This window comes from Sphaerodactylus townsendi, linkage group LG05 (assembly GCF_021028975.2).
Source record: "Sphaerodactylus townsendi isolate TG3544 linkage group LG05, MPM_Stown_v2.3, whole genome shotgun sequence".
Classification (NCBI taxonomy): Eukaryota; Metazoa; Chordata; class Lepidosauria; order Squamata; family Sphaerodactylidae; genus Sphaerodactylus; species Sphaerodactylus townsendi.
In genome coordinates this window covers 110,743,840-110,762,622 of record NC_059429.1, presented here as the reverse complement: position 1 = coordinate 110,762,622, position 18,783 = coordinate 110,743,840, and the positions used below count along the sequence as shown (strand labels likewise).

The 18,783-nt window shown below is 44.9% G+C and overlaps 1 protein-coding gene across 2 annotated transcripts in view; it reads right to left on the bottom strand.

The window, feature by feature from the left end:
- RIMS4 (regulating synaptic membrane exocytosis 4) overlaps window positions 1-18,783 on the bottom strand; it is a 103,962-nt gene that overhangs the window by 14,322 nt on the left and 70,857 nt on the right. The window lies entirely within an intron of this gene.

Below are 18,783 nucleotides of genomic sequence, written 5' to 3'. Positions count from 1 at the left end.
CTCCTAAAACGTCAAGGCTTAACTTCTGGGTAAAACAGAAAGTGATGTCTTTCCATTGCTTTCTGTTGCTTCCCACCCAGCCTCATTTTTGTTCCTACTGGAGCAAAAGGTCAAAGCTGGAAGCCATGGCCCAAATATGGCAAGCCATAGCAGGGGATCTGGCCAGGTTACCTTAAGGTAAGTCTTTTGTATCCTACAACATTTATTTGGCTCTTTTGTGGATTTATTGATAGGTTGGTTGATAGTTTATGTTGAAACTGTTGGTAAAAAGTGTCACAGAACAATACTATGGATGTATATCGGGATAAATGTACAAGTTACAGCTGGATGTACAGATCAATGTGCAGCCCTCAAGACTTCTAAAGAAAAGACCATTCATCTGGAGACTGACAGGTGGAGTCGAGAACAGCCAGACCTAGCTGTTATAGAATTTCGAGTTTTAGTTGCCAATTCATTCCTTGGTAAAAGATGCGTTGAGCATAAAGGACGCACCTTTATGGGAGGGGAGAAACAGGTTTGGCTCACTTATGAAGACTGATGAAATTACTACAGCACAGCATCATGATGGACTGCAGGACCATGTGTCACATATGCTGTGAAGCTGGAGCCATGCTAGGGTGAGGAAACCATGGAGATTCATCAAAATCTATACATTTGGACCCATCCCAGATCAACATATTTAGCAGTCAACTGCAAAAGCTGATTTTGTGCCATGCAGCGATGAAGCATTAGTGAATGTTCAACGAATCTGTGTACAGATTTATTTCAGAGACAATAATTTTAAGAGGCACTGAACCGTTGCATTAAGCTGGCACCTGCTCCCTATGGAGAACTGTGTAAGAGTGCCAGAAAGCCATCATTAGGCCTATCATAAATGTGTTACATCTTCTGCGGGAAAACAAGGGAAACCAAGTGAGGAAAAGGAGGGCCGTCTGGTCACAAAGCAGACAAGGCTGATAAGTTTTGGCATGAAACTTTTCTATTCACGAAGGCAACAATGGTTGCTAAATAGAGTTGAAAAGAAGTTGATTCTCCCAATACTCCTTTGTCCAGTTCAATCTGATATCAATAGTCATATACAGCCGTATTGATTTCCAGTTGACAGATGACATGCAACAGTATATTTGACTATGTTTGATAGCTAGCAGGCAATGCTGTTTTGCATAGGTGTATCTGACAGAGCTGACTTTAGTTGGCTTCCACTGTCTGCCCAGCCCCATGTGGCAGCGAAGCCTGCCTCCGAGATATCTTTGTTATTCCCTATGGGGGATTCTTGCTGCCAGCTTTTGGATTTTTGGGAGAGGGGCTTCGTACACTGCAGGGAAATCCTTTGAAGGGGGCAGGGCAGCACCGGAGCAGTGTTGCCCCTGTCTGCCCCACCGGTATTGGACTGTCAGCCTTATATTTGTCAACACGTGCGCTCTCCAAGTCACAAGGACAATTCTGCCTCCACCGAGGAAGAAGCTGCTAAGTAACAAATGTTTTGTCTACGTTCTGAAAAGGATGAATGAGTCAACAGAGTCGATCTTGTTGCCAGTGCAGAGGAGGGAAACACTGCTGAGCTTTTCTGTACCCTGTCACACAAAATATTAACACCTAGTGCGCTGCTTCTGCCTAAACCCAGCCAGAGCGCGATGCCCAACCGCTGACAGACTCAATGTAAGCTGCTTCCTGGCTGTCAGAAAAGGGAAATACAATCAGTCTTCTTCTGTGACCTTTGCCTCCAAGTCATTATAATTAATGATGCTGCTGCTACTGCAGCATGTTAATGATTTTAATAAAATTAGATCAGACGGCCTTTCAAAACAGTACTTGACTCTTCCGCTGAACTTCATACAGCTGACTGAACCTGCCCTGGGCAGCAGCTATGGACTGATATGTACTGTATTCCTGGAGTCGAGCAAAGTCAGTGGAGGTCAGCCAGAGCGACAGCAATTCTGCAGTCAACAGCAGAGAGGTGAAGCTATGGAAGACAAGTAGAATCGACAGTTTATGCAGTCTATGCAGGCAGGTACTGTGGTCCTTATCGGAGATTAGGTGCAGCATCTTTTATACCAGAAATAAACATGCACTCCTAGGAAAAGAGGTGTCAACTTTATTTTTCATCATATATGCACAATTTTTCATCATATATGCACAATGCATTGAAAGTCTGCATTTACATAATAGGATGAATGGGTCTCTTTGGATAGTTGCTTATTTCTGCAAGAACCATGATTCTACCTCCATGACGCAAGAATTCTAAGATAAGTGCCGGACATAAATTCTCTGCTTGCACAAGTTCAGTTTATCGCCAAGATAATGTGTTTATTTTTATTTACATAATGTACATCCCTTGATAGGGGAGGTGATGTGCATAGGTCAGGAGTCCCCAATCTCACAGCCTGTGGGATCTATTGGAATTTTGAGAATGGTGAGTGGGCACCAGCACAAAATGGCTGCCATGGGGACCAGGCCTATTCACAAAATGATGAAATGTTGAAAGCCAAGAATCCCTCTATGGTGGAGGCAACTAACTATTTCTGAACGGGTGTTTCTGCCAGCACAAGGTAATGTCTCCTGGGCAATTCTGAAGCACCTCCTGCTCCAATTAGTTGAGGTGAGTCAAGACTGACCATTTGCTATGGAGAAACATGTTTAAGAGAAGAAGCAAATGGGTCCTAGGAAACCCAGCAACAAGTAACCATGGTGATCACAATGGAGAATCACTTGGGTAGCCTATCACAATACTACCCTGTCTTACATTACCGGAAGCCTATCACAATACTACCCTGTCTTACATTACCGGAAGCCAGGTGCACTGAAGGAGTGGATCACAAAAGGTAAACCAAATTTGGAAGTACCGGTAGGTGTCAATTTAAAAGCTTTTATAACTGCTGGCTGAGCCACATGTCAGAAGGGAAAGACTTGTACACGGGACTGACTTCAAAATTCTGTAGGGATGGTTATTTTTAAAAGAAAAATCACCTTAAGTAAGGCATTATTGTCAGAGAACAAGTTAAAGATCAAGGAGTATGTCAAGAAAGTCAGATCCTCAGCCACAAACTATTTAATTTATGAAAGAATATACAGAGTTCATATTTCTGGCTAAGGATTTGTTCTTTGAATAATGCATAGAGATATTATTTATTTTAGGACAGCATTGATTGATTTATGTGGCATCTCTGGGAAAATATTGACTGTGGGATGTTTCAGCAAGTCAGTGAATATGAAAGGAGAAATTAACCAATTATCACATCCTATAATTTTTTTCACCTTCTAGAAATCACTAGCATCACCTGTACATAAATCAGAGTTCAGTACTATTAGTTCCGATAGCCATAAATTGCAGCTATCATTTGCAGCTGTTGTTCACTGCCCTGAGCCCTTCAGGGGAGGGCAGTATGCAAATCTAATCAATCAATCAATCATCGGTATAAGGAAGTACTAGACCGTGAGCCATATATGCTGCTAGTTACTGATCATCTCTTGTGGGTGGGGAAATACCTGCATGGAATCCTCATGAATAAGGGACGAGTGACTTCAGAACTTGTAGTGCCAGCCATCTATCTGGGGTGAATGAAATACAACAGCAGTTGGTGTGAAAAATAGGTTGCATGGATATGTTTACTCGTGGCAAGGATAAGCCTATTTGTCTGTGGGTCTTACGCTCTGCTCTGGCCAAGTGCAAGGCACCTGAATTTAGTTTGCTTGGGGAACAGAACAGTTCTTCTTCCTGTTAGAGACGAGCAGCGGTGGTTTGCCCTTGCCTTCCCCTCCAAAGCAGCTCCAGGCTTCCTTGGTGGTCTCCCATCCAAGTACTCACCCCGGCCAATCTTGCTGAGTTCCTAAACTCAGATGAGCCTGGGCTGAGCTGAGTTATTTGGGCTGCCCTATTCACTTGACCTGCTTTTCAGTCCAGTTTTGGAAAATAACAGCGGTTCAGAAAACTAATGAACAGAAACTGCTTTCAATGAGGAATGCTTTGAAGAAAATCCCGAGTGGGAGCTGTTCCGTTCCAACCTGCCAACTATGGTACATTAGTATGCAAACTGTATCTTCATGCAGCTAAGTTTAGGCAAACGTATCATTAATTTCTTTTCTTGTCCATGTGGAGTTTGTGTCCTCTTTTCAAATCTATTTTTAAATTGCTTCCGAGATCTTGCATGCCAAACATGGCTGTAGAGTGGCAATATTTTCATTTCACCAACAGCCTGAAGATTTCATGGTATTTACTTCCAAGTCTCCTAACGTCCCCATTCCCAAAGAGCTATTGCTATATACCCCCACCCACTTATGTTGCTAAAGCAGGACAGAGGAGGAAAATACTCAAAGATAGCATGCCTCTTTACTGAATGCAAAAGAAAATCCTAGACTCAATGGTTTGGCACAGCCAGTTAATAGGACCTCTGGGAGCAAAGTTGCATAAGACTTTGACTGGGACTTTAGAGAGCCCCTTGGAGTGGCTGGGAGTAGGTGCCATGTACATCAAAGGTTTCATTAATGTGGTCCTTGCATGATTTTAGCAGCCAGGATAGGAAGGATCCAGTGTACAGAAGATCCCAAGTTCCAGTCAACACCCATCACAGTAACTGGGAGAAAATGGTCCATAAGCAGACAAGAGAAAATATGAGGCAATTCTTCTGCTTGGCATATATTAAATATTTGGTATGCCACCTTAAGTATCTATTTGTTGGGGAGAAGGGAGGTTTAGATTAAAACATTTAAATAAATTCATTAATAAAACAACAAAATAAGCATAGCCCTGCTGGATCAGCCCATCCTGCCTCCTACAGTCACCAACCTGATTCTTTCAATAAGCTCACAACCAGGGCATGAAGGCTGTACCCTCACACCACACAACTGGTTTTCTGAGATGCACTGCCATTGAACATGGAGGTCGTGGATAATAGCTCTAAGGTCCCTTTCACACAGGCAAAATAATGCGTTTTCAAACCACTTTCACAACTGTTTGCAAGTGGATTTTGCTATTCTGCACAGCTTCAAAGAGCACTGAAAGCAGTTTGAAAGTGCATTATTCTGCATGTGCAGAATGAGCTATAGATTGATCTATCTTGCACAGTCAATTCAGAGAGCTCTCAGCCAGAGGATGTGGCAATGACCGCTAGTTTAGATGCCTTTCAGATGGTGCAAGAGGAGATACACTATGCTCAGATGGCATTAATCAGGAATCAGACAAATTCATGGAGGGCAGGTATTTCAATAGCCCCTAGGTCCAGATAACGAGATAGAGCCTCCATTCAGAGGCCAGAAGTCACTCAATACTAGCTGGCTTTTGGGGGTGGGTGGGCGGGGTAGGGGAACAGCATAAAGATTAGGGGTTAATGTAGGAGAGAAGATACTGGACTAGATGGACCCTTGGTGAGATCCAATAAGGGTTTCTTTTCATGTTGACAGTGAAGGAAGTCTAGCCTGACTATTGCTTTCCCCAGTAGGAATAATCCAAAATCAGTTCTTAGGGCATCAAACAGTCATAAGTTTCGGTTATCAGACTGAATAGCCAGCACAGCAGGAAAATGCAAAGGTTCCACTTCACACTACAGAAGGATACTGAGGAGCATACCTTGGAAGCATGTGAAAGCCATGGCTGATACCAAGGTCAATGATCCTCATTGTCAAGATTTGCCGTAGGTTCCATAAAACTTCTGATTATCTTTTGCCGGATGACTTATGAGAAACTAAATCAAACTTAGAGCTCTGTGCGTGTTAGCTTAAGAAAAGATTTGCAATGGAAATTACAAATTCTTACCCTTGTAAGATGATGACTTTTGTTAGAGGGCAGTGTCTGTAAATAAAGAACTAATTATGAGAAAAATGGGGCTTCTGTGGGAAGAATTGCCAATAATCCGCCTGACGTTCATTAATACATTAATTATGCTGCTGGAATTGTTCAAAAGCTGACATGTGCCCACATTCATTGGCATGGAGATGATGGGCTGATCACCCAACAGAATAAAGGGAGCAAATCATCTTTTGCAATTGGATTAATGGACTATTTCTTCATCACATCTACTCCTTAAAGTGGATTAGCCCTTACTGGTTCTGACATTATCTAATATGGACAGCTAAATGCACTCCTCCAATCCTCCCTTCCTGTGCTGCAAAGGAGTCTTCACCAATATCTTACTTTCAGATGCTCATGGGCCAGCAGTTTCTCAGAACAACATGCCAGTTTCAAGCCCATGGATGTTCCTGATGCTTCTGCTGCAGATTGAATGAGGGCTACGGAACACCTCGATCCATACTTCCTATTCCTAAACAATTTTCTGTCAAATTTCATAGCCAAGAAAATGAATAAAGCAGCCAATGCATTTGTTTGTAGGGGAACAAAGCGGCAATTTTCAAATGTGCATAAGAATGAAAAAGGAGGAAGAGAACAATAGCTTTCCAAATAGCTACCTTTCCTCCCCTCCTGGGGGAGACAACCATCCTTTCTTGCTAATACTCTGAAACGTCCAGAAAAATGACAGCTGGTTTAAGCTGCTAAGAGATCCCTGCCTCACATTACTGAAAGGGGTGTTATCACAGAATCATAGAGTTGGAAGAGACTCCAAGGGCATCAAGTCCAACTTCCTGCAATGCAGGAACAGACCATCAAAGCACTCCTGACAGATGGCCATCGAACTTCTCTTTAAAAACCTCCAAAGAAGGAGACTCCACCACACTCTGAATTGAAGTTTTCACTGGCTTGAAGAGCAAGCACAGCTTCGCTCTTGCCTCCCCAGGATTTGGGCACCTGGGGACCTTCAATTTGGCAGGTGGCCTAGCTGGGTTTGGTTAATAGACCCACCAGTTCTGGAGACACTGAGGACCAGTAAGCGTCAGCCGCCTAGACGGTACCTTCTCTTTACCTCCTTCCACTTCTTTTCCAGTTTTCCTTTCTTTTTTTGGTCTCTTTTCAAAACTTTTTAAAAATGAACTTGGATTACATTACATGAAAAAATTTTTTAAGGATACTGAAGGATCACAAGAACTTTTGACCTAAAAACAATTAAGAAAAGTTAATACTCTCAGCCACACATGAAACTGCCTTACACCGAATCCGACCATCAATGCCGAACAGACTGGCAGTGGCTCTCCAGGGTCTCCAGCAGAGGTCTTTCACATCACCTACAGTGACATGAGAGACTGTCCTTCCATTCTCTTATAGTTTTCGTGATATCTTGCTTCCAGGTTGCATCTATTCATTGAAATTGCTTTATCGTTTAGAGTGCCAGCAGGGTGTAGTGTTTAGAGTCTAGGAGACCCAGCTTCAAAACCCCAGTCAGGCAAGAAACTGAGCAGAGAGTAGTTCTGCAGCATTTAATGATGCATTTTTAACAGAGTGTAGAAACCTGCTCCAGCCCTCCCAGGATACCAGCCTCTAGAGCAGGGGTAGGGAACCTGCGGCTCTCCAGATGTTCAGGAACTACAATTCCCATCAGCCCCTGCCAGCATGGCCAATTGGCCATGCTGGCAGGGGCTGATGGGAATTGTAGTTCCTGGTCTGGTAGACTCTTTGAATATCCCTGCTCTAGAAAACACCCAATATTAGTGAACCTTTGGCACTTTCTAGATGTTGTGGACTACAATTCCCATCCAGCCCCTTTCCAGCATGGCCAATTGGCCACATGCTGGAAAGCTGACAGAATAGCAATCCACTAACATCCTAAGTGCGTTAAAGGTTCACCACCCTGAGTCTAAGAGCATGGAGTGTCAAATTCATGGCCCTCCAGATGTTATGAACTACAGTTCCCATCACCCCCTGCCAGTGCTGGCAGGGGATGATGGGAACTTGTGAATCCAGCATCTGGAGAATCCCTGAAGTTTGACACCACTGTGCTCTGGAAACAGTGGTTCTCAACCTGTGGGTCGCGACTCCTTTGGGGGTCAAACGACCCTTTCACAGGGGTCGCCTAAGACCATCAGAAAACACATATTTCCGATGGTCTTAGGAATTGAGACACAAATAATTTTATGGTTGGGGGTCACCACAACATGAGGAACTGTGTTAAAGGGTCGCGGCATTAGGAGGGTTGAGAACCACTGCTCTAGAGTATCAACAACAAGACATTTTGTTTTAAAAGCTGAAATAAAAACGTGAAAGGAGAAGCACAGCACATTGGCCACATGTCACTGCAGGATCTGGTTCCTCCCCACCCCCTTATACAGATGAAAACACATCTTTCCTGTTTCTCCTGCAGTCCCTACCTGCTGAGACATTCTAAGGTGAGAAAGTCATCTTAAGCTTTCTGTAATCTTATCATCGCAGCAGGAGTCGGCAGAAATGAGAAAGCCACCAGGAATTACATATTATGGACTGTGGGAAGCAACCTTCAATATTTTCTTTTGGGATCATTTGTTCTAATGTCAGCCTTTCTGAGAAAACCAGACGCCAGGGGAAATTATGTAAAACTTCATTAAACCAGCTGCTGCTTGTATAGTGTAAAAGACACCCAAGGCACACCTAGAGACAAAGCTAGGCTTCAGAACTGGGTTGCAGTAGTGAATCCTCAAACAACGAATTATTGTTTCTAATTCCGCCTCTTCAAATCTTGTTCCCCCCACCCACACACACCAGAATTTAGCCTTAGAACGTAGGATATGAAAGCAACCCCCTATCATTTAAAAATATTTGATGGAAACTGCAGAACTATCATGCTGAGCATATAGTACAGTATAGTATACATTCCAATGTCACCTGCAAATTAAAAATAGATCTAGTGAACATAATATTATGCTGAGAGTATTTATAGCACAATGAATTAATGGATCCAACTGAATCAACAATGGAGATGCTGTCTCCTGAAATATATTTTATTTCATTTATGTGAAAGATTTGGGAATTTACTCCTTCCTTTCATCAAGGCTACTTTACAACATGGCTTATAAAATTCAAAAAACTTCAGCAAAACAGGAAGGCTGATGGTTTAGAGGGACTGGATCCACTCATGTGGATGGAGTGGATTTGATGTTCACAGAGCGCACACTAAGAGCTTGGGGGGGGGGGATCTCATGTTCGAAAAGCAAATTGGTGTGCTAACCCAAAGCATCTTCAATAAGCTGTTGGACCCAGCCAAGTTGGTTACAGTAATACATACTTGAATAACCTTGGGGTTGGATTAGTGTTACACCATTAGCTGATCATGTACAACATGTTTGCTGCTTGGTGGGGGTGAATGTCCACTGCAACAAGATTTCTTGTACAGATGTATTTTGTCAAGCTCCACTTTTACTTTTTGTTCTCTCTGCGGCAAGTGAGACCACTTCTAGCATGATTTTAATATTGGTATTCCTGATTTCCCCAAATTCCAATACCAACATAATATTAGATTTGGGTTTTTTTTTTCTGGGAATCTGAATATTTTGGGGATGGTATTCCCTACGGGAAAACTTTCTGGGTGGTGGAGGGTTATTTTTAAAGATAAAGGCACCAAGATTGCTGTGAAGCAAGTTCTTTAAATAACCACCAAACGCCAAGTATATTGGCCTAAGAGATCCAATTATATGGGCCCCTGAACAGGGTGGCCCCAGCAGTCCTCCATTATTTCCTATGACAGAAAAAAGACAGCCAAATCTCCAAGCTGCTTCCAGGCAAAAACCATGTCTGTAAGCAGCATCACTGGTCAAACCATGCCTCTCATGGAAGAACCAACGCAACAAGCCCAACAAAACCTTTGCAGAACCCAGTAATCCCAAGAGTACCACAAGTCAATGTGCCAAGCCAAACGGAACCCAAATTGAACTAGAGCAAGGGCTGATGGGATTTGTAGTCCATGAACATCTGGAGAGCCGCATGTTGCAGACCCCTGAATTAGAGAATCTCTGCAGTGGAAACACAAAATGAGGAGGGGCACTGTTGCAAGCCCAGAAGAACCCATGACAATGCACATACATCCAGCAGAATCCCACAGTGCCACTATGGTTTTGTAAGCCCAACAGAACTGATGTCAAACCAGAGAATCTTTGGAGTGGAAATTAAAGCTGCGGAGTGGGTGGGATTTTGCAAGCTTAGCAGAACAAACGTCATTGCCCAGGATGCCCAGCAGAACCCCAGTGCCAGTCTGGCAGTGCAAGCTCAATAGGACTATTGCACATTCAGTGAAGCACGAATCTGAGCTCTGAGTGTGCAATAATGTCGATGCAGCTAAGGGACCACAAACCCGCCTCCTGAAACTGACAAAAGAAACCTGAAATTGGCAGAAGCAGCTCACTGCACTCCTCCAAGGGAAAGGGGGGAAGGCAAGACATAGGGAGGAGGGGGAAATCCGGGCCCCAGGAGCCTGAAAATGCTGCCTCCTGATCTTCCCCAAAATGCTGAAAAATTATGGGATTTTTCAGAATCATTTTTTTGTTTCCTGAAAAAATTGAGAAATATTTGGGAGATCATCACCACCACCACTACAATTTTTATACCGCCCCTCCCGGGCTTGGAAAATATGAATAAGGTATCTTGGGGGTATATTTTCAGTCCAATTTCACTCAAATGCATGTCTCTAGTAGCTACTCCAAAAAAGAAGCCTGCTGTATTGTCCTAAAATAACTTCAGCCTAGTTCTTAACCTGTTTCAAACTATCACCTTCCCTCAATTCACCAGTAATTTTTAATATAATATTCTAGGCCTGACACACACAGCTCTCCACTAGATAGTCCAGTCTAACCCGATATCATCAGATCTTGGAAGTTAAGCAGGTTCGGCCCTGGGAGTCCTCCAAGGAATACCAGGATTGTGATGCAGAGGCATGCAACAACAAACCACCACTCAACATTTCTTGCCATGAAAACCCTATGAGTTGCCATGTCAGCCGTGAACAGCAATGACAGAATAGGGTACACCTAAAAGTCTATTTTCCTTCCTTGTCCCAGTGGAACCTTTTGTCTGACCCTGACCCTAGAGACAACCGGCTGGATCTGATGCGAGCCAGGGATTTTTCAGCCCTTGCTCTGGCCTGGCGGACCAAGTTACCAGCTGAGGCCAGAGCCCTGCGGGAACAATCTTCATTCTGCAGGGCTTGTAAAACCTGGTTGTTCCAGCAGGCCTTTTCAAATTAGCCATCTGGCAGCTCCTCTTGGCCTTTAGAAGGGGGAGGGGGGAAGGAGGGGGGATGAAATGGTCAGTTTCTGTAAGTCGCCATCTGCTTTTCATCAACAATTTATTAATTTATTGCTTTAGTATGTTTGTAGGTGTTTTAAAGTTTTAATGTTTTAAAATTTGTATTTAAAGGTTTTATTGTGTTTTAATGTGGCGTAGTGGCTAAGAGCAGTAGCTAAGAGCAGGTGCACTCTGATCTGGAGGAACTGGGTTTGATTCCCAGCTCTGCCGCTTGAGTTGTGGAGGCTTATCTGAGGAATTCAGATTAGCCTGTACACTCCCACACAGGCCAGCTGGGTGACCTTGGGCTAGTCACAGCTTTTCAGAGCTCTCTCAGCCCCACCCACTTCGCAGGGTGTTTATTGTGAGTGGGGAAGGGCAAGGAAATTGTAAGCCCCTTTGAGTCTCCTACAGGAGAGAAAGGGGGGATATAAATCCAAACTCTTCTTCTTCTTCTTAATTGTTGGAAATCACCCTGAACCCTTTCGGATAGGGTGGGATAGAAATGTGATCAATAAATAAATAAGATCAGCACTGGGTGTCAATAAATTTAACAAGTGCGTGACACTGAAGGTGCATTTTTTAAAACATGGTGTTGCATTTCTTTTGGCACTGCCTCTGTCTATGTTCATTCACAATCTGAGCCTGAACAGGAAAGCAGCCAGATTTTACCATGATGCTACACAGATGGTCCATGGTATTCGTACATGATTCCCAAGCACGGGCTTGGGGACATCCCAAGCACGGGCTACCATGGGGACATCCAGGGACAAGTGTTCCGGGTGCCCCCTTGTGGTGGGCGCAAAAATTGCAGGTTCGTTTGTGGCTTTTTCTATTTTTTAGCAGTTTTTTTCATTTTTGGCCTGCAGAGGGCGCAGTTTTTAGGCTAGTGGCACCAAAATTTCAGGCTATCGTCAGGTGACAGTCCTGATGATACCAGCCACGTTTGGTGAAGTTTGGTTCAGGGGGTTCAAAGTTATGGACCCCCAAAGGGGGTGCTCCATCCCCCATTGTTTCCAATGGGAGCTAATGGTAGATGGGGCTACCCTTTTGAGGGTCCATAACTTTGGACCCTCTGAATCAAACTTCACTAAACCTAGGTGGCATCATAAGGATAGTCTCCTGCTGATACCACCCAGGTTTGGTGAAGTTTGGTTCAGGGGGTCCAAAGTTATGGACCCCCAAAAGGGGTGCTCCATCCCCCATTGTTTCCAATGGGAGCTAATGGTAGATGGGGCTACCCTTTTGAGGGTCCAAAGTTATGAATCAAACTTCACTAAACCTGGGTGGTATAATCAGGATAGTCTCCTAAAGATAGCCTAAAATTTTGGTACTGTTAGCTTAAACATTGCTCTCCTGACAGGCACCCTCAAATTTTCCCCGGGTTCTCTCTTTAAATCAATCCCCTTTGGAGTGGATTTAAAGGGAGAAACTGGGCTCCCTAGATTAAAAAAAACCATTGAAAGTATTGTTGAAGGCTTTCCCAACCAGATTCAACTGGTTGTTGTGGTTTTACAGGCTGTGTGGCCATGGTCTGGTAGATCTTGTTCCTAAGTTTCACCTGCATCTGTGGCTGGCATCTTCAGGGGTGTATCACAGAGAGAAGTCTGTTATAAGAGAAGTCTGGACACAGTGTATAACAGACTTCTCTCTGTGATACACCTCTGAAGATACCAGCCACAGATGCAGCAGAAACATTAGGAACAAGATCTACCAGACCACAGCCACGCAGCCCAGAAAACCCACAACAACCAACATTGACAATGATGCTGTTTGGGGTGGATGGGTGGGAAATCTACCCTGAAACAGCATCACTTTCAATGTTGTTTAAACTAGAGAGCCCAGAGTCTCTCTTGAAGGTGGATTTTAAAGGAGAATCTGGGCTGTTTCAGGGTGGATTCCCCCCCTTCAAAAAATAGCATCACTTTCAATGTTGTTTAAACTAGGGAGCCCTGGGTATGTTCAGATTTGTGTGTTGGGGCATGTTCTATAATGTGATGGTGACTTTGAGATGACCTGGTGCAAAAAAATGTTGTTTGGTTGTGGTGGGGGAGGGACGCTGCCAATATAGGGTGTGTGTGTGCAAAACTCAGATTTTGTCCCGGGCTCCATTTTCCCTAGCTACGCCACTGTTCCCAAGTGATTGAATGTGAGGCCCCTCCCACTCTGATGCTACTTGCTGGGATTCTACCACCCTGTCCACGTACCATGAGAGTTTCACCAGGCGGCAAAATGAGAGGGGAGGGTGTTACACCACCCGGTTCCTCTTCCTCTCAGTTGTGCTCAGCCCTGCACCACACCTGGGCTGGCCAACATCTCTCTCCCTGGCCTGTTTCTGGTGCTCCCATTTAGAGAGGGTCACCACACCTTATGCCAATCAGGCCTCCAATCTGGCCATGGCTTTTCCTTCCTCACCCCCTTGTGGGAGTGGCTCAGTCCAGCTGGGCAGGCAAGACCCTGCCACCATTCGCTCATACCCACCCCTCTTTCCTGCCCCAGCTAGTCCAAGCACAGCCCTCACCTAAGCTAGTTGCTCAGTTTCACCAGGTTGGACAGAGAGGAGTTGCCAGTGGCTTTCAGTCTTGGGCTGGGTGATCCTAGGCTAGTGGGGCCTTTTCAAGCCCAATCATGACGTCACCAGCCCTTTCAGGAACTGCTCTGCGCTCTGAGCCCATTTCCACCTGGCTTCACTCCCAAACAGCTTCAAAATTGCCTGGTGATCCTTATGGGTTTTCTTGTTTTCCAATGGCTTCAGGGGCAGCTGGAGGGATGCTCAGGGCTGCCTGGTTCGACCTCAGGGTGTCCATAGTCAGCACCAGGAGCCCCGTGGAGCCATGACTCTGCCCTGGCCTCCAACACGGATCTACACAAATGTATGAGTCCTTGACTGCATATGGAAAAAAAATCACTTCCCACAATGCTAAAATTCAATTTCTAATCCTTTGGATTTTGTAATACAGGTGGAGGTCAGAGCTGCAGAACTGCCAACTGCTTTGCAGAAGGATTTGGCTGAGGGCAGATTTTGAAAGAGGCCATAAATTAAGTCAGTCGTAACAACAGAGTGTCACTGTATCTGTCTCTGAAAATGCCTCTTTCATCGTTATCATCATCATTGCTACCACCATTATCAAGGTCCAGGCTGAAGAAGAAGAAGAAGAAGAAGAAGAAGAAGAAGAAGAAGAAGAAGAAGAAGAAGAAGAAGAAGAAGAAGAGGAAGAGGAAGAGGAAGAGGAAGAGGAAGAGGAAGAAGAGGAGGAGGAGGAGGAGGAGGAGGAGGAGTTTGGATTTATATCCCCCCTTTCTTCCCTGCAGGAGACTCGAAGTGGCTTACAATCTCCTTGCCCTTCCCCCCTCACAACAAACACCCTGTGAGGTAGGTGGGGCTGAGAGAGCTCCGAGAAGCTATGACTAGTCACTAGCCCAAGGTCACCCAGCTGGCGTGTGTGGGAGTGCACAGGCTAATCTGAATTCCCCAGATGAGCCTCCACAGCTCAGGCGGCAGAGCTGGGAATCAAACCCGGTTCCTCCAGATTAGATACACGAGCTCTTAACCTCCTATGCCACTGCTGCTGGAAGTTGGCACCTGGAAGTTAGCACCAGGGACGGAGCGAGGGGGAACTGTGCCCGGGGCACATGCACGCCCTGTGCCCCTGCCGCTGTGGCACCCACCCTGGAACGCCCCCGCCATGCCCCAACCACGTCCCCATCATGGTGTGGACCCGGGACGTAGCACTCCCCCTGTTGGTGCTATGCCACTGTATGGCACTGATTTAAGTTGAGATCATGCTGTTAAGAAAGCTAGTCATGTATTTTATTTCTATGGTCAGAGGATTCATCTTCAAGGCAGCCCACTAGTAAAGCCAGGCAAATGTGTGCAAAGAAATATCAATGGTTTTGAGTAATTCAGTCCTCAGAAATCTTGGATTATCTCTTCCGCTGCTTTGGGTCTTAGACTTTATTAAGCTGCTCCAGGGATTTCTATCATTCTCTCAATCCTGGGAGCTTTATAGTGAATATATTGTCACGGGGACTCAACTTTCACAGCAAAATAGATTACAATTTCAAAGAGCAAAACTGAGGTTTTTCATTGGAGTTTTGCTAAAAGGTTATTTTAATATAGCTACGGTGTTATCCTTTGACATAATCTATTTCCCAAGTCAGTTTTGGATGGAGAAGGACGACTAAAGCACAAGAAATTGGAGGGAAAAGGTGACATTTCTGAGAACTCCAACATGCAAATGTCAGTAATTTCTTTCCATGGAAATGGAACACTGAGTGCAGTTCAGTGTCAGACAGCTTTGTACATTCTGTGAAATAAAAGCGTATTTTATCTTCAGCATGAGTCCTAAGCATTAGGCCGCTGTTTCCCAGATGTGCCCACTTTTTCTGACATCTATTACATCTGCCCAGCCTGCTAAAATGGCTTTGATAAAGGCACAAGCCCTGAAATTCAAGGTTCTTGGTTTCGGGCAGTTCCATAGGTTCACATTTACAGTATCTAAAGAGTTGGCATTTTCCCCCAGCAAGGGATCCTGAATTTTTTACATGAGCACAATAGGCAGGAATGTAACAGGTAAAGTTTTCTGTAGTGGGCAGAGACAAAAACCACAAAGCTTCATCTGATATTTTACTGCCTGTTGCACATTCTATTGAAGTACCAGAACTGCATATAATAATGCCAAAAAATGGCAACTCCATGTGAAGATGTCTCAGGAATATATTCTCTGCTTTTCTATCACAGTATGCCCAGAATCCTCTTCCAGATTCAACAGAATGACTAGCCAGCCAATGCCTATGTTTCACAGCAAGCCGCAAGGCCTGTGCTTAGAAAACCTGGACTCAGTGTTGTGCTTATATTGCACAATACACAATATACATATATTGCAAATACCACAATAAACAAACTCAGTTTCAAATTTGTCCTTTTCAGATGTTTCGGTATGATGTCTCAGGAATACACATTATGCTCTGTCCTGTAACACATGGCCACAATTGTGAATCATATTTTCCATGCACATGCAGCTTTAGCATATGCCAGAGTTGTCAGCTTTGAAGGTGGAGCAAGGAGTAGAAATGCCAGTGTTATGGTCGATGTCACTGGGCGTTTCCCCACTCTCCCCTATCCCCCCTATGCCGCGTGCTGCTCTCAGCCACTTTTCCCATTCTCCCCTATCCCCCCTATGCCGCTCTGCACGGGGTCATGAAAAGGCGCCGTTTTCTCCAGCGCCAGGGATGCCGTGTGCTGAGGGGGCGCGACAGCGGCAGCACTGGGGCGGCTGCGCTGTCGCCGCCCCTGCCATGGGGAGTGCCTGGGGACCCCGCGCTACTTGAGGAGAGTAGCGCGGGGCTTAAGGTAAGTGGGGAAAGGCCCTATGTCACATTATGCAACCTTCTAGAATTCCCCCAAAGCTCTATGGTACGCCATACAGAGGGAAATCTACAACATTACCTGACCTGCTGAGGTCATGTCCAGGTTTCCACTGAGAAATGACACATAGTGCAGTATCATTTCCCCTTCCCCCCATTTCTCCCACCAGCTTCAATACAAAGCTTAGTGCAGGGGTCTGCAACCTGTGGATCTCCAGATGCTCATGGACTACAAATCCCATCAGCTGATGGAATTTGTAGTCCATGAACATCTGGAGAGCCGCAGGTTGCAGATCCCTGGCCTAGTGGGAGGGCTAGACCACCAGAAGGGTGCCCACTTGAAGCACAAAAATAATAATCCTAGATGCTAGGGTGGCCAGATCTTCCACTATAATGGAAGACATCCAGCTCTTGACCCCAAGTTCCACACTGGAGTTTGACAAGACAGTGAAGTAAACATGGGGCTATTTGGGGTCATACTACCACTTCTGGCACTTCTGGCACACTACCACTTCAGCAAAGACTACTCAGTGGGTGAGGGCCCAGCCATATGACATCTGCATTGCACGTGGAAGTAAGCAGACTCCCTACTGGCCATCTCTAATTAAAGATATCAGGTAGGTGGTGATGTGAACATTTCCTGATCATTACTCCTCATATTTTGAAATATGCAGCTGCCAGTCAGGTATGTATAACGTTGGGTTTTGGGGGTGGTTTGCTACATGCTTATACATAATTTGCTAAGGATGGAATGGGTTGTGACGACTCACTTCCAGCCAAGCACCATGAATTCCATAATGGCGTTCCAGTCCAAAACACACCCTCCCCACCAAAGAACAAGAAGGGTCCAGTGGGGGAGCAGCACCAAAGGGGGGGGGGATGGACTGGGGTGGCACGTGGCAAGAGGGCTGGTGGGGGGAGAGGGGGCAGGTAAAGCAGCAGTAAGGCCCATTGTGGGGGGGAAATGCTTGCTTGCCTCCCACCCAAGTTTTCTAAGCCCACTGCATTTTCCCTCACAAAGGGCTTCACTGGTAGAAAATAATAAAAGGAATGAGGGAAGGGGTGTTGAATCTTCTTCTCCACCTACAGTCAGTTCCTCCATGCATTTTCCTCCTTTCCTGGCCTCAGAACTGAGCAACAGACTACTATTGCACCATTCCTCTTAAGGAAGTTAGAAGCAGTTAATTTCATTTACATAACAATCCTGAACGGTAGGTCAGACTGAGGGATAATGACTCGTCCAAGGTCACCAAAAACTTCTTCAGGTCAGGAGGAGGATTTGACAAGTTCTCCCAAGTTCTAGTACAACACTCTTACTACAATAAAACCCACTTTACATTAATTAATATTCATACCTCTCTTTTCCTCATGGCTCAAGGTGTCGTACAAATCACAATTAAAACATTACAATTTAAAAACCCTAAGATAACGCTCCTTATAACACCCTTCTTCCACACATGAACAGAGTAGACGCAAGAAAGAAAACCCAGTCACCACCATCACTTTTAGTCTGGCCATAAATCATATTAAATTTCAGTCAGGGTAATGGTAAGATTCAGTAGGCTTGGCCCAGACCCATGTTTCCCCAATCATAACCCAGAATCTTCAGCATTTCCTTGGCAAACAAGGTGGTGTGAAAATGGTTTCTCTGCAGGCCTAACATATAACAGCAAAAGAGGCCCTTTCTGCGCAGAATAAATAAAACATCCCAAGGACGTTAAAAGAGGCATCTTGGGAAGCTTTTTCCCAAGGACGCCTTCAGGATGTCAGGTTTTTTTTCAGCTCAATCAGTCATTTTTTGAAAATGGCAAACTAGCTATCTTTCCCCCCCAAGATGGCTTAAAGACGCTTCCCCCATGCTGTGTGGAGAGCAGCTTGTTTCATTTTTCCCGCCCGAGTTTAAAGCTTCCACTTTCGTTTTCTTGCCAGCTCGCACCCACCATTTGCTGCCACTTTAGGGATTCTGCCATTTGCTGAAGGCTTCCCACGAAGCTGTCCTCTGATTGCATGAAGCCAACTCGCTTTTCCTGTGTGTAAAGTGCATGAATGAAGTTAGTTTTTCCTGGTGATCTTGGGAACATGTCATTTTCCTTTTTTGTTTGTTTTCAATGTGGTACCTTTGAAGCTACGCAGACTCGATATGGCAGATTTCGAGTCTGCGCAGCTTCAAAGGTATCTCATTGAAAACAAACAAAAAAGGAAAATGACATGTTCCCAAGATCACCAGGAAAAACTAACTTCATTCATGTACTTTACATGCAGGAAAAGCGAGCGGACGCGATGCAAGCAGAGAAAACCTCCATAGGAAACCTTCAGCAAATGGTGGGCAGCATGGAGGACTCAAG